Here is a 10,250-nt window from a genome sequence, read left to right as displayed (position 1 = left end):
CACAAGCAAAACAGAAGGCGTGAGAGTAAATGGACCATTCCTGGAAGAGAGATGTTCAATGATGCTAAAGCCTAGGCTGGGATTGGAGGTGGGGGACATGCACACTATGTACAAACCAGAGAGGAGGCTATCTAAATTCTACATGTGATTATGTCACCTTTACCTTTTGTACATGGGGATGTAGTGTGAGCACTTCCAGAATCTAAAAGTGTTCACGAAGACTGATTTTTAAATGTCCTGATTAAGGACAAATTTATAACAATTTTAATTTTTGAATTAGTGCTATCAAATTATATAAATTTGTGCTTTAGCACTATCAAATTATATAAATACATATTCACACTTGCATAGGGTTTGTCTCTAATACAGTACAACTGATTTCACAAGACACACACAAAAATCTATCACATTACTCTATATGGGTGCATTAAGAAATATGTCTCAATCACTCTTGAATCAAAGTAAGTATTAATAAATTCCCCTATCTCCTAAAGGGGCTCATTGAAATTTGGCTCAAGCTTTAATCCTAAAACTGTTCACAGGAAAAGACAACACAATTGTAAATAATATGGCTCTAGTATCTTATCTAAAAATTTATTTATTGAAAATGGTTTTTATATTTAACATTCAAAAACAACAGCTTTTGTGAATAGGCAAAACAAAACATAAGAATTACGTAATTCCAAAGCTAGTCATTGTTTTTGGAGAAAATTCTTTCAATTGATTAATATCATCATTCACTATTTTTTAGCTGTTGTATAATACAGACATTGCTTCTACAAAATAAAAAGAAAAATAATAATAGTAATAGTAATAATAATAATATGGTAGTAGCTAATGATTTTAGCATGATCACTACCTGCTAGGAAGGAAGCCAGAGACTTTACTTACAAGGTCACATCTAAAATTCCTATAAATTCCTAAAAGTACATATTTCTAGCCCTATTTTTAATAAAAGAAGACACAGATAATATCTTTTGAGTAAGAATACAGGCTAGTTGATGGCAGAGCCAGGATTCCAATCTGGGTCACACCCTTCCAAGTCTATGGCTGTAACCACTTATAATATGCTGCTCTTTCTAAATAATGTTAGACTGTTTCTCTTTTAAAAAATGAGTTTGGCTGAATTCTGTTTGGAAAATAAAGATCAAGAAGGAAAGAGAGGAACAAAGAGAGAGGGAAAGGGGAAAGAGAGAAAGAAAGGGAAGAGGAAAAGAGACGGTGAAGAGGAAAAAGAGGGAAGAAAAAAAGAGGGGGAAAAATCAACTAAACCAATAACCTTAGTTTTCTGGGTGTTCCTGTAACACTCTCTACTTCTCATTCTACACACTTCATACTCTTTTCCCTGGTCTAGCTCTGCGATAGATTGTAAGCTCCATGGGGGCAGGAACTATGTCTGTCTTGATCACAGCTGTACTTCTCTAGGGCCAGTAGAGAACCAGCACATAGTGGGCATTCCATAAATAAAATACAACAATATATTTTCTTTTTCTCCACGGCTTGAATATTTCACTTTTCATGTTGTCCTGTTCTATACATGGGCTCAAAAGAAATGTGCCAACACCTAAGACTATAAGGATAGAATAATTTTTTTTATACTGTACCTGCACATCTGCAATCACAGATTATTTATGTCTATGTAGCACTGTCTTGCCGTTGCCATTAGTATGGGCCTCCTAAGTAAGGCCACTGGAGTCCCATGGTTCTGTCCTTATTTACCCATCTCTGACTGGATGCTAGGCAAATCTAAAACAAAGACTAGGGTTCTTCTGCCTTCTAACTTTGTAAAATATAATTCTCTGTGAGACAATTTGAGGATAATGCTAGAACCAGAAATTTCACCAGCCTCAGCATTCCACAGAGGTCAAAGCTCACTTTAATCTTTTCTTTTAACCAAACATTTACAATGAGCCCAATTAAGAATGGCTTTCAATAGGACTATTGCCCTACTTCATACTGGTAATCAAGAAATGATAAGTTTCAATCTGTAAACATTTGCTCCATGTTCAAATTTGAAAAACTGCATATTTATTTCATAAATAAATTTACCTAAGTAGTTTAAATGTGTATCACGTATTTGGCCTTTCAATGCTAACTTTGTCATTTGTTTTGCTTGAGCTTCATCAAACACCTGTTTTGTACTGACACCCTTATAAAAAATTTTTTTCTGTTTTTTTTTTTTTTTTCCTTTGCTGTTCTATTTTCCCCCCTTTTCTCTTCTTTCCCAAGTCCTTTGCTTTGGGGGCTAAAACAGCAATTTTTATCTTTATTCTAAAATCCCCTCTTCTCTCCGTGGTCGGGAGGAGATTTTTTTTTCTTTGTGTTAAAATTATTCACAACTCACAGAATGAAGGGTGAGCACAAAATAAACTCCAGCTCACGGGGCGGGGGAAAAAAAGTGTTGTTTGAAGAGTAGGGCTTTGGAAAGTTCAGTGAGCTCAGGACAAAATAAACAGAACTGGAACTAACTTGAGAGCAAGAATATTCTGAGCGAGAAGCCAAGCGGGTAGCCAGAGCAAAACAGAACGTCCTGAACGTCCATTCTGTTTTCATTTCAGGAATTAAGAATACCTTAGACTTCACTAATTGTTTTGATCTGAGTAGTCGATTTGAAGTTTCAGTAAACCCAGAAAAAACCTGGAACAACTTTGATGAGACGTAAAAATGCAAACAGTTTACTTAATATTTAAAAGAAAAAACGAGGAGCGGGTGGGAGGGAGGTAGGAAGAGAGAAAGGAGAAAGAAAGAGGAGAGAGTACCTTTGAAAGTTTTTAAAAATCAGTAAAATGTAATTTGTCCTGAATATTTTTGACACGAGTCACCCTTAATTGCCATTTCTGCAAGGTGTCTCAATTACGAGAGTACAACGTGGCGGTCTAAATGCCTACACATTTGTCTGAAGAAGGAAAAAAAAAGCCACAACATTGTCTATTCAGTGTCAAAAAGCCTTTTCTTTAACTACAGAGGGCTTGGACAGAACTCAGGAAATACTTCAGCTGGAAAAGAAATGTTAAAAGCTACCCTTCAAGCTATTGGAAAACCTATTATCAAATGTTAAAACCTTTAAAAAAAAAATCCATGAGTGTCCCCAGCATGATGACATATCTTTGTTTAGCAAAGGTTGATCATCATTGATAACCAAAGACAAAATAACAATGGATGCAATCTAACTGCTAATTAGGAATCGCGAGGCTTAAATTAAGAAACTCAGGGAGAACAGGTATCTGATTACGTATGTTCTCTCAATGCCGGCACCACATTTACTTACAGAAAATGCAGTAGATGTTTCTCTTTATCACATCTCTAAGTCATAATGTCAGCATTTTAGACTCTGCTAGCTGTCACTGTGTGTAAGAACCTAAAAAGAAAAAAAGAAAAAAAAAACCAGCATAACTTTCCTTCAGAAGAAAACACTGTGGAAAAATATACATAGTGTATATGCATATGCAGACAACCTTTCACTATTTCTTTCGGTTCATAGAACATAATGAGAATTAATTAGCACATTCCTAAATCATTAGCCCCAATTTCCTCTCTAATGTGTGCATCTACGCATAACTGAAGATTTTGTAAAGAAAGGAGACAGAAACCAGAAAGCTGGGGTCAGAGGCAGATGCACAGATGCACGTATAAATGGATGCACTGTGATTGTACCTCTTTGTGATGCATAATTACAAATGATTTTAATTCAACCCCTTCACTATGAGCTATCCCTTTTTTTCCCCTGTTCTAAATACGATACCTATAAGACCCCCAAATTCATTTCTTACAGATTTTAAAGATTTAAAAATTTCTCCAAAATGCCACATGTCAGTCAAAAAAGAAAATGATTGGCTTTTAAAATTATAATTTAAAGCACATTGACTACAGGGTATGTTTTCATTAAAATTTAACCCCTTTTTAAGCTCAGACGTCTGGGGCTTTTAGGAACATACTGAAAATTTGGGTTTTTACCTCCATATCCTTCTTCCAAACAAGAGCTACAAAATAAAAAGCTCTGAATGGCAATAGACAGTTTCCCATGTTAATATAAGACGATGTCTTTCAATATACACCTCAATACAGTATTGCTCATACTCATTTGAGATACACAGAAATACATAGAAAAATCAAGAGCCTATCACTGCCATCTGTAAATGTTTAAAAATTAAATCTAACAAGTAAGCTTTAAGTAATAAATATATGGAAACCTTATTTTTCTTAATGGGATCAATTTATGTCCCCTAAGGGGATTTTTTTTTTTAAGCAACCTTTTTCTACTATGAATAATCATTCTTACATCATGGTAATATTCCATTAAAACATAAATTATTTTAAAAGAGTAAGATATTTGGCAAAGCAGCCCCTAAACATAACAATACCATACAACAAAATGATAGATTGTTCAAAACAGTTTATTTTATTTTTTCTTTATGCCAGCTTAAAACAAATTACTTCTTGGTGGTTACACAAATCTATACAGGTGATAAAATGGAAAAGAACTATACAAAACAATAGAGTGCATCTAAAAACTAATGAAATCCCCATATGATCTGTGGTCTAATGAATAGTATTTTGTCAAAGTCTATTTCCCACTTTTGATATGTACTATGGTTATATAAAACGTTAACTTTGGAGGAAGCTGGGTGAAGGGCATACTATAACTCTCTTATTTTTACAACCTCTTATGAGCCTACAATTACTTCAAAATACAATATTTTTTAAGAATTACTTCTGTATGATTTTTATAAGTCTGAATTCCCAGACATTGTGTTGGATTTTCGCACTCCAAGGAATGGAATAGATTCTCACTAAAATTCAGATCTATAACTTATAGAGAGATTTCTGAAAGGTTCAAAAATACATCCTTCAATTGACTCAGATCAGAAGGAAGTCTGATATAAGCATTATCTTCAAAGTCCTTATCAAGACCATATTTCTAATCTTCTTATAATTTATTTGCCCTAATCTCGGTACCTTCCCGCAGCTCCAGGCAGAAATGCCTCTACATCTCACAGCAGTAAAGTTTAGTTGTTAAGAGCCTATATTCAAATTGCTGCTCTGACATTACCTACATGACCTTGGTCAAGTTGCTCCCTCTCAGAGCTCAGTTTGCTCATCTGTGAAATGGGGATAATTATAGTATCCCCTGCATAGGGTTGTCATGAGGACTGAGTGAGGTCATGAGTGTAAAGCCCTAAACACAATGCCGGGCGTCTGGCAAGCACTATGTGAGTATCCAGAACCACACAGGGCTTCCGGTAAATGCTTGTCCCTCTTCTTGTTAACTGTGTGATCTAACCTCTCTACAAGCTTCAGTTCCCTTGCCTGTAAAAGAGAATCATTGATGCAGTGTCTCTACTACAGTAAGTGTCCAGCACTGGACTGTTTCATGAGTGTTGCTCTTTTCACATTACAAATATTTGCTACAGCTTTCTGTTTTGCTGCACTATGAGATCTTAAAAGGTAGAAGTCAGGTATTATTCCATCTTTCTGTCTCTTGGCCAGTGTAGGCACAAAGTAGATGCTCCATAAGCATTTGTGAAATTGTCATTTTTAAAAAGCTACTGATTGAAAAGTGAAATATTAAAATAAGCCATTTGAACCACATCACAAAGGATTATAGGAATGAAAATGACATTACACTTTGACGCTTTTGTTGCCCCAAATTTTTCTTTTTAGAGGATGGTACTTTTAGGTTTTCAGATACTGAATTTGTAAAACTAACCCTCCAAGGGAGTGAGCTCTGGGTTCCTAACCATAGTAGGCATCCCCCCAAAATCTTGGAAACCTAAGGACTAGAGCAACTAAGTGGGTGCAAGTTATGCCCATGAGACACCACAAATCAATGGGATGCCTCACCTGTCTTAATTAACATATTCCAATGTGCTTTGGGTTAAATAAATACTCTTGAACATTTAACAAATGCTCACAGTAATAACTTCGACTGCTACAGTTCTCTATCACACCATTTATTCCTGTGTTCTTTCTTCAGCATCATAAAGGGGCCTCTCCATAATCCTGAAGTCATTTAGAAGACTGGGATATTGTATTCAGGACATAGTTGGTTTTCTGTCAGAAGTACTTACTGACTGTGACTCGAGAAATCCTCATACAGATAAATCTAACACCACAATAATCCAATATTTTTTCTCCAAAACAAAGCCATTAGCATTTTATTAGAAGAAATATTTCATCTCTCTCTCTCTCTCTTTAAACATGCCACAGATGTAGCACTCTGTGTGGGTTGTTAGAAAGTCAAAGAATATAATTTCTTGATTAATTGCCATACACAGGATCCAAGTTATGTACAATTTTGGTAGTTAACCCCACCACCTCCCATAAGCGGTTACTGCTAAACCTTCCAAATAAGCACATTTATGATAAATCACTTGGAGCTGTTTAAGTGGATCAGGTCTTAAGCTATTCCTTGGGATAGATCATGTCATTTTCAATGTGCACGAACTACAGGAGAGAAATTCCACCGTAAACCTCTGCTGCGGTATCTTCGTTTCCCTTGCAGGCTTCAGGGAGTCTCAGTCAATATTTCTTATCTTATTTTTAAATATCTTGTGGTCTCAGAAATGGTTGGTGATTCAGAAATTACATCAGGAGTCTAAAGATAGACTACGGGCTTATGACTTCAATAAATGCAGCGGTTCTATAACAGGAAAAGAAAATGCCTGTTGGTTTTAAGACTATTGGGAATCAAAAGAGTTATTCTTAGTTTGGCCAGTTAGAGTCTATCTCTCCAAAAGCAAGTTACCTTCTCTTCTCAACCATCCATCTACTTAACTGGGTGCATGAATATAAATCACAAGGCCTCCTAGATATTTATATACTGCTGAATTCAGAGATATGGATACCTTTTTATAGACTCTACCTCCACCACTACAAATTGTTTTGTGAAAGAGTTTCCATGTTGGTTATTTTAAAAATGGAATAACTGATTTGATTTGGAAATGACAGTAGCAAAAGCAGGGGAAAAAATCAGGTCTCCCATGTACATGGTAGATGCTCCTTTATGTCACCCTACCTCAATGAGTTATTCACCCCACATTACTATAAGGCAACCTCTGGCATGAAAATTCTTTGCAGGTGACATTGGAGGAGTTATGCTCCTCCTTTTCCAGTACAGGCACAGCTGCAGCTCATCTTATTTCAAACAGGATTAGTCCACCAATGCATAAATGACAAGAAACTGGCTCCTCTTGCCTTCTTGACCAATTCAGACTCTCAGACATCTTCCTCATTTCCCTGAAAGTTTATCTTCTTTTACAATGGAAATGTGTTTCCCTAAAAGTGAATGTATTTGGGTTTTATCCAGACAACCCTCCTTTCTTTAGTTCCAAGTGGGGGCGAGGTGGAGGGGTATATAAGAATTCTGGTACAAATGACAGTCAATGAATCATGAATTTCTAGTAAGAAAAAAAACAGTACCTATTGTTACCCTTTTCTTGAATCTCCCACCCATCTAATTATGGGTTAATATATTTTCACTTAAAATTTTAAAATTAAATTTTTTGAATACACTTTTAGATTCATATTACTTAAATGTCCCATAGTAAACATGAACCACTTTTGCAGTTAAAAGTGTTCTTTTAAAATAAATCTGATAAAATTCTATCTATCTTTTTCTTCTTTTAAAATGGAAAATACCATAAGGAAATCTCTCCGATATCTGTGCCAAGTTTTGTTTGCCTTGGTTTTTTTGTTTGTTTGTTTGTTCAGTTCTGGTTTTGCTTTTTAAGTTTCCCTGACCCTTCTAGATGGTCTTATTATTAGATTAGAATTCTTTCAATAATTGACTACTAAAAAGTGTTTTCCTGAATATATAGACTGAGAATGAAGGGGAAAAACATGAAGAAAAATGTCCTCTAAGTTTTCCTACACATATCCTATAATTTTCCAGTTGGCTTAGCCACTGAACATATTTAAATAACCAACCAACATATTTATTTAACATTCGGCAGATGGACATGATAGGAACATCATGATTTTCAGATGTACTTTTATAACTGCAAGGTTTTCTTCGTGCCAGGATCACAACAGGTTCTTAAGGTAAAGCCGCCCCTACCTGCTGTTTCTTCAATGTTGGAGCAACTCTCAACCTAAACATGTCCACTCAGATTAATTTAAATCCCTGACATTAAAGTGGAAATCAAATCATTCTCTTCAATCTATTTTTTACCAGCAGCATAAAAGAGACTATTTTACATGTTAATAGTAATCTGATGTGGTTGTATAAATCTGATATAAATATGATACTCTGTTTGGAAATGATGCTAATTTAGTTTAAAATGGAGATTACATTTCAACTTGTAAAAGAGCAGGATGGAATATTAGCATTCATGGCTGTTATATAATTTCCCTTTACACTACACAAGTGTTACTCAAAATCTTTTCTGAGCCTCTTTGTCCAAAGATTTCCCATTCTTCCTATAAGAAAAAGGACTTCTCTATTTAACTATAAGTTAAACAGGTGGTACAGACCCTTGAAAAAAGATTAACAACAACATTATAAATGCATTTCTGAAGAAACATTTGAAGTTACAATGTAATAAACTGAACAGAATGTCATAAGAATGTCAAACTGGGCACTGTAAAAATAAATGTTATTCCCAAGGAAAATAAAAAGTCTGCATATTTATGTAACATTCAGCAGATGGACGTGATATTAATATAGGGTTTTCAGTTGTACTTTTATAGCTACTAGATTTTCTTGCCTAACTTGGCAACCCGAGGCACCATTTGAGTTTTGGATTTGGACAATACTGCAACAGATGTCCAGACCAATAAAATAAATTCCTTAAGGGCTATGCTTAATTTGTGTAATTGATCAATTTTGGTTACATAGGCCTCAGCTCACCAGCATGTAACTGCCTTCCACAAAAGCTTTGCAGTTGGGATTTCGTTCCATATGTTACAAGAGTTTATGGACTCTCTTTGATAATGCTGCAGATAGAAATGGGCCTGCGGTGACACCTGTTGGCAACCAGCGGTGAAAAATAACAAGGGATGGAGTGGGCAGTTCTGGGGCAGGGTTTCTGCACCTTGGCGCTATTAACATTTGGGGCCAATTCTGTATTGTGTGTGTGTTGTGGGGGTGGCTGTGCTGTGCATTGTAGGAGGTTTAGCAGGATCCCTGGCTTCTACCCATGAGATGCAAATAGCATCCTCCCCCAGATGTGACAACCAAAAATGTCTCTAGACGGTACCATATGTCCCACAGAGGACAACAGCCCCCCAGGGAGAACTCTTGCAGTAGAGTGGATACTTCTGAAAGAGGCACACATTGGAATGGCTTCAGATTTCTCACATTTTTTTTTCTGAAAAAAACAAAACACAAAGCACTTTTCTTTCTTTCTTGCCTTGAAGTCTCTCAATCTAATAATAGTTTTATGGACAACTCATGAAAACTTTGGCCCAACAGACTGTATCTGTAATAGGTGTGCTAGAGCCCCACCCTCGTCACTGCACGCAGGTGGGTGGTAATTAAGACATGGATTTCGAAGCCAAACTCTAAATGTTCATCACTCACCTATTAAACTTGCCAGAGTTGCTATGTTAATTATCTCCCCGTATCCTTGATTTAGCATAATACGGCCTGCAGTCTGTGACAGAAATTAAAGGAAAGACCAGTGACCTCTTTTGTGATTGTGCTAATAACTACATGATAATAAATTAGTTTTCAATTTTCAGAAGACTTTACATAGCAAAAAAAAAAAATGGAACAAGTGTATGATACACAAACTTGATAAAAGATGGCTGATCAGCACCAACTTTGAGTCTTCTTCTTTAAATTAGTTTCCAACCAATGTAAACAGCACATCTGAAATCAAACTGCAGTATTATTTTTCTGGCTCAGTAAATTACATTGCATTAAAGATAATAATAATGAGAAGATTATGTCAGTCTGCATTTTACGTTGGATATTTTAGCAAACAAATCCTATTTATATAACTTTTTCAGGGGTAGAGAAAACTTTGACATACACACACATACACACGCCATGCATACACACACCACACACAAAAGATTTTTCCAGTAAGACATATTGACTTGAAGAATTCCTACTAATATCAGAATAAAAACATGTGAAGTAAAATGACTCATCCAATAGCAAAGACGCGCCATGACTTCTTGGCATGTTTTGTGCCTTCCTTACATCTGCTCCTGCCTCTAACAGCTTTCTTCCCTTGGCTGGCAAAACCCAAATAAGAATGTACAGGAAGCATGGCCCCACTCTGATGTACAATAATATTTAGCTA

The 10,250-nt window shown here is 35.8% G+C and overlaps 1 long non-coding RNA gene across 2 annotated transcripts in view; it reads right to left on the bottom strand.

The window, feature by feature from the left end:
• Nucleotides 1-1,350: 1,350 nt before the first annotated feature.
• Nucleotides 1,351-10,250, bottom strand: part of LOC117979685 (uncharacterized) — a 73,533-nt gene continuing 64,633 nt past the window's right edge. The window contains exon 4 of one of the 2 annotated variants that reach the window (XR_004670594.3): nt 1,351-3,358. This is a non-coding gene — a long non-coding RNA (uncharacterized LOC117979685). The remainder of the gene's footprint in view (nt 3,359-10,250) is intronic. The other variant, XR_010111575.1, reaches the window with a different exon arrangement.

This window comes from Pan paniscus, chromosome 2, assembly GCF_029289425.2.
Source record: "Pan paniscus chromosome 2, NHGRI_mPanPan1-v2.0_pri, whole genome shotgun sequence".
NCBI lineage: Eukaryota > Metazoa > Chordata > Mammalia > Primates > Hominidae > Pan > Pan paniscus.
The sequence above is the reverse complement of the archived record's forward strand: the minus strand, read 5'-3'. Positions and strand labels throughout refer to the sequence as shown.